The following is a 6,000-nucleotide window of genomic DNA, read 5'->3' as shown; positions in this document are numbered from 1 at the left end:
AATATGTTGTACGTGTGTCTAATTTATCAACTTGTTGGTTCTCTGAACCATTTATCTATATTAATGTTCCTTGTTAAGGCGTGAAGCACTGGATGTACCTCCCACCTCAGAGACCAACTTCGACACGACTTACGTGCACCGTGCAATAATGGTTACGTGCACCGTGCAACAGTGGTTACGTGCACCGTACAACAGAGGTTACGTGCAGCGTACAAGTTACGTGCACCGTACAACAGAGGTTACGTGCACCGTACAACAGAAGTTACGTGCACCGTACAGAGGTTACGTGCACCGTACAACAGATGGCAGGAGAGCTGAGCAACAGTTATATTCACCGAGGGAGCAGCTACCGTCCACCACAACGGTGAACATAACAGTTTGCGCGGCCGTTGTTACTGTTTGGGCCAGACGAGCGTGTGCACGCTGCACTTGTTGCTGTTTGGACCAGGTGGGCGTGTGCACGCTACTGTTATTACTGTTTACTTAAGTGAAGAGCTTAGTACTGTCTTGCCCTCAGTTTGATCCCAACAGTCCAGGAAAAGTTACAACTGTTACAGTTTTTAGTTACAATGTTTTACACACATAGTGACGAGTCTGTGTTATTACTCCTGATAGCAATATATTCTCTACATGTCCTTTGGGATGACCTCTGGGTCGATGCTCTGAACATTCTCACAATGGAGAGGAGCCTGATTCGCTTCCCTGGCCCGCTGGAAGCTATCTTTCATTTTCTTACACCTCTGTCACCTAGCTGTAAGAAAAATATTCTTGGGTGTAATTTGAGTGAGGTGGGTGGCGTTCTGAGGATAACTTCAAACATTTTGATGTGTAAGACACTACAGTTCTGCTTGATGTATTTATGTGCTGTGTATCGACACCTTGTGCTGTATCTAAGTACTCATCTATTTGTAGTTACAGGGGGGTCGAGTCCTAGCTCCTGGCCTTGCCTTTTCGCTGGTCGCTACTCGGTCCACTCGTCTTAGTAATAATGCATATTTATTCCAGTACATTATTTTGGTAAAATAGAAGTTGAAGTCTAGTTACTTTGCTTAAAATATAAAGTATTTTATGACTAATGTTAAATAATGTTGTAAGAACATGAAACAGAGTGTCCGGTAGACCTTTAAACTTGAAGTATACATGTACCATATGTTATGAACATAAACTTAGTTGTTTTAAGTTTTAGCAATAGCCAGTATAATGCGTGCATAAATATGAACATATGGCAGACATAGTGGGAGGTATGAGAGTGGCGCAGCTGTTGACGGGTGCAGCAGCGTGCACAATGCCAGCAGGATGGATCTAACATAGGCAGGAAAGCTTGATCGATATTGTAACTACGGCAGCTCTGCCTCCAACCAGCTGCCTCACTCACTTCCCCTCACTCTCCACTCCACGCTCACAAATCCTCGGAGCTGTACTGTCTCCTACATGTTGTTTTGCATTCCTGTGTATTAATGTATCAATGAATGCTTGATGCACAAATATGATATACACAAGCAGAAGCCAGAAAGGCATCCAGTTGATAAAACTTACGAGCCAATTTATATACTCCCTATGGGTTTGTTTACTGGTATCCACCGTATGATTTTCAGTACACCACGACGTTACGCGTGTTCACATCCATTATACCTTGTTTGTTAATGTGTTTGATATGTGTTAAAGTAGTGGTAATGGTAATAAATGAATGAGTGTAGGTGGCGGCGGCTGGCAGTGCTGGAGCTCCGCCCTCCCCGGGTGGCTATTGGCTGCTGATTGTTGTGTTTTATACCATCGCAGACATGGCGTTGTACACACTCAACCTTTATCTTTGACCAATTTTCTGGTTTTGTACAGTAGTTTTATAAGGTAAGTGACTCCTGTGTGGTCGTTGAGTGTGCCTGGATACCCTCTGCATGTTTTACAGCCGCCATACGGGGAGAAAAAGTAAAAGTTAAGAGGTGGGAAAGCTATACCAAGGCCGCCCGCTTGTGAGGTGCACTTTCGCTGGCAGTGTGGCTGGTGTTACAGTGGTGTTGCAGTGGTAGTGGTTCTGTGGATGACTCTACAACTGCTCCTGCTGTGCTCCCGCTCTACCCTCCTATACTAACAACACTCCGTCAGGGGGGAGAGAGACTATGTCCCAAGGTAGCAATGCTCAGGTATTCCCTCCGTCCGTAGTTCCGTAGTGATGGTGCTATACCTTGCCTTAACGCACGAGCCTTTACTATTAATTCGTTTCGTGACGGATCTCCCGGCTAGATCAAGACGTGAACTTCCTGAACAACAGTGATGATACAGTGACCAGTGTAAAACAGTGTGGATAATAAGTTGTGTGCTTCAAGAGGTGGTTATTAATACACTTATGTGTGGTGATATTAGTGATCATTGTAGACCAGTTGCTCGTCTCTGACAACAACAGCAAAGCTATAATGGTTCAAAGTGTCGACATGCCCTTATTTTATTATAATAGGTATGTATATCTCCATTACTCACATTATTTAACATGTTATATCAAGTGGTTTATGCATGGCAGTGTTAAATACAATGACGTACGTGTATATTAAAATACGGTTCATTATTCCTGGTTGTGTTTGAGCACCGCTCTATGTATAACTACAGTGTTGTGTATATAACAGTGTTACAATGTACCGTTTTTTCGTAAGTGTAGAAAGCAGTGCCGTATACATGACTACTAGAATATAATTCTGTATTACAGAAATATAATTACGACTTTTTGTGAAGTAACGAATGGTGAAGTAAACTACGAATTTCTCAGTTTCAAAAGTTTTCGTCCAAGAATGTGAAGATGTTTGTAAATATTTCTTTATATTATAAAGATACACACACACACACACACACACACACACACACACACACACACACACACTATCACTCATTCAATAGTTGTGTTGTCAAAACAACGCGGACATCACAATGCTCGTATAGTGTTATTGCTATTGCCAAAAAATATCTTATCTCGTGGTTTCACAAGACACTTTTAGCTTTATGGTCGGACATTCAGTTTCCCGAGTTTTCCCTACTAACAAAGACACACACAGATACAGGCACAGCAAGTGAGGCAGCGGTGGCAGGAACCATACATAGCTTTAAGATGAGGTGTGATAAAGCTCATGGAGCAGGGAGAGAGGACCTAGTGGCAGTGAAAAGGCGGGGCCAGGAGCCGAGTCTCGACCCCTGCAACCTCAATTAGGTGAGTACACACACACACACATACACACACACACACATACACATACACACATACACATACACACAGCTTTGACCCGACCCATGCAACCACATATGGGTGGTAAGTGTGTGTGTGTGTGTGTAATATCTATCTCTCGGAACCCAAAAACGTATTATTATAATCACAACTAAGCGCTAAACCCATAAGGGCCATACAACACCCAAAAGCGTAGTACCAATTGTATTTAAAAACACTTGAGTTTTATTACATTACTCGATAAAGCTCTAAGCGAAACGTTCTCCCAAGTAAAGCTTGCTTATCTAGCCGCCCTTCTCACCCCCTCCTGTATGTCCCCACGCCTCCTCCCGTCCATGTTGTCGAGTACCCTTTTTTAACGACTACAGCCTCTCTTGATAACTCGGCGGGTTTTTTTTTTCTTAACTGCAGTGACTTCCTTCATAACTCTACAGCGTCTCCTTGAACTCAACAGTTCATCATTATGACTTCACAATGCCTTACCATAACCATCATTATCACTACCACAACATGGTGAAAAGCTCTTGATCCAAGGAACTGGAGCCACCTTCCCGTTCCTCGGATCAGATTATTTGCCTCCCATTCCTCAGGCGCTTTATTACCCTTGTGGGTTTAGCGTTTGCCAATGAATATGCTAGGTTGTGGGTAAATAGATATTTCCGTAGCCTAATATAAACAGGCATTTAAAATTAATGGGATGAAAGGATAAAATAATAGTTATAAGAAATTGACGTACTAGGCGTGTTTTGTGGCAATTGTAGACATGTGTTTCCTGTGGTCTACCCCTCTTACTCCTGTCTCCCCTCCTATCTGAAGTCCCCCTTCTCTTACAGTCTCTCCTCTCTCCTCCCCCTCTCACCTGCAATCCCTGTCACTTGCAAGTCTCCCTTTCACTCCTGTTATCCCCCTCTATTTTCCCATTCCTGTAGTCTCCCTCTCACTCTTCCAGTCTCCCTCTCACTCTTCCAGTCTCCCTCTCACTCTTCCAGTCTTCCTCACCCTGTTGTAGTCTCCCTCACGCACTTCCAGTCCCCCCTCTCCTGTATTCCTCTTCTCATTCTTACAGGCCTCCGTCTCACTTAGGTATTATGCTCACACACTGCTTGTAACTAGAACATAGCCCCCCCCCCTTTCCCTCCATCCCTTTCTCTCCCTCCGCGTCCGTCCCTTCCCTCTTTCTAGCCTGCTCCTTATATATGTCGTGCCGAATAGGTAAAGCTTGCGATGTTGGCTTAAATAGCAACGCTCTTCTTGCCGAATAAGGCAAGCGAAAATTTGTATATGCAATAATTTCACAAAAATCATGCTGAACCTAGCGATGAAAATATATTTCATCGTTTGTTAAATTTTTGTAAACTTATCTAAAATATATTTAGTTGGATAAGGCTAAATTAAATTGCGATTGTTAAAATAAGCTTAGGTAAGTTTTCTAAGGTTCTTTTGGTACAAAATTATTAATTTTTACATTAACATTAAGATAAAATTTGAGAAAGAACTTAATTTTAAATGAGGTCTTGCTAAATGACCAATTTTACCTATTCGGCATATATATATTTATAAATATATATATATATATATATTATATATATTATATTATATTTATAAACAGGCGAAATTATTTACAAACCTTACCTCTTGGGCCGAAACAGGATTCGAACTTACGCACTCTTGCTAAAATACTTTATTGCAACATTTCTTTACATTACGTGATGTATGGCGATGTTGCCAGCATATCTGTGATCATGTGTCTTGTAATACTTAACTCCTGTATTGTATCGCATTACGTAACTCCTGTATTGTACCGCATTACGTAACTCCTGTATTGTATCGCATTACGTAACTCCTGTATTGTATCGCATTACGTAACTCCTGTATTGTATCGCATTATGTAACTCCTGTATTGTATCGCATTACGTAACTCCTGTATTGTATCGCATTACGTAACTCCTGTATTGTATCGCATTACGTAACTCCTGTATTGTATCGCATTATGTAACTCCTGTATTGTATCGCATTACGTAACTCCTGTATTGTATTACATAACTGTACACAAATAACCCGCACATAAAAGAGAGAAGCTTACGACGACGTTTCGGTCCGACTTGGACCATAACTGCTGTATTGAATACGTATTACGTAACTGCTGTAGTGTATCCTAATACAGTAATAGTGTATTGTAATATATAAATTTAGGGTCATGTAATACATAATCTATGCAGTGTCTTGCAATTACAAAATTACTCAAAAGTCTGAATTGTAGTCTGCTGTATTAACTTTCCTGGAAAGATGTTCAGAATAATAGTATAGCTTACTGCGTTGACCACACCTTTGAGAGACGCGAGTTGTGAAAACCCTGGACTTCTGTTGTGTTGTTTAGTCCACGTCTTTTGGTTGGTGATGGTGTGTTGGTGGTCGTTGTGTTGTAGGAGTGTTGGCGGTGTGTGCGTGTGTTGAAAGGTGGGATGTGTTGATGGAAGTGATAGTGATGTGTTTTTTGGTGTGGTGGGGTATTTTGGCAGTGGTGGTGTTTCTAGAAGTGGTGTTGGTAGTGTGATTTGCTTTCGTGAATCCTAGTATTATATAGGACGTTCAGTGTAGCCTATACAGGGTATATAATGTTTCGCCTCGTTGTTTCTACTAGGGTTGAGCCCTAGCTCATTGGCTTATTTCTCCACTAACATCAACTGGTGTACGCTTCTTCGCCTTTTAAATTGACGTATCTACTTTCAGACAAACATCTATTTTTAATCTATCATGTCTATTTTTAGACTAATACCTAGGCTGTAATATCT

The 6,000-nt window shown here is 41.5% G+C and overlaps 1 long non-coding RNA gene across 1 annotated transcript in view; it reads left to right on the top strand.

Moving 5' to 3' along the window:
- Nucleotides 1–1,782: 1,782 nt before the first annotated feature.
- The window catches only part of LOC138851251 (uncharacterized), a 60,254-nt gene continuing 56,036 nt past the window's right edge, over nucleotides 1,783–6,000 (top strand). Inside the window, exon 1 of the long non-coding RNA XR_011391093.1 lies at nucleotides 1,783–2,452. This is a non-coding gene — a long non-coding RNA (uncharacterized lncRNA). The remainder of the gene's footprint in view (nucleotides 2,453–6,000) is intronic.

Source organism: Cherax quadricarinatus, unplaced genomic scaffold (assembly GCF_038502225.1).
Source record: "Cherax quadricarinatus isolate ZL_2023a unplaced genomic scaffold, ASM3850222v1 Contig189, whole genome shotgun sequence".
Taxonomy (NCBI): Eukaryota; Metazoa; Arthropoda; class Malacostraca; order Decapoda; family Parastacidae; genus Cherax; species Cherax quadricarinatus.
This window is presented reverse-complemented; position numbering and strand designations above follow the sequence as displayed.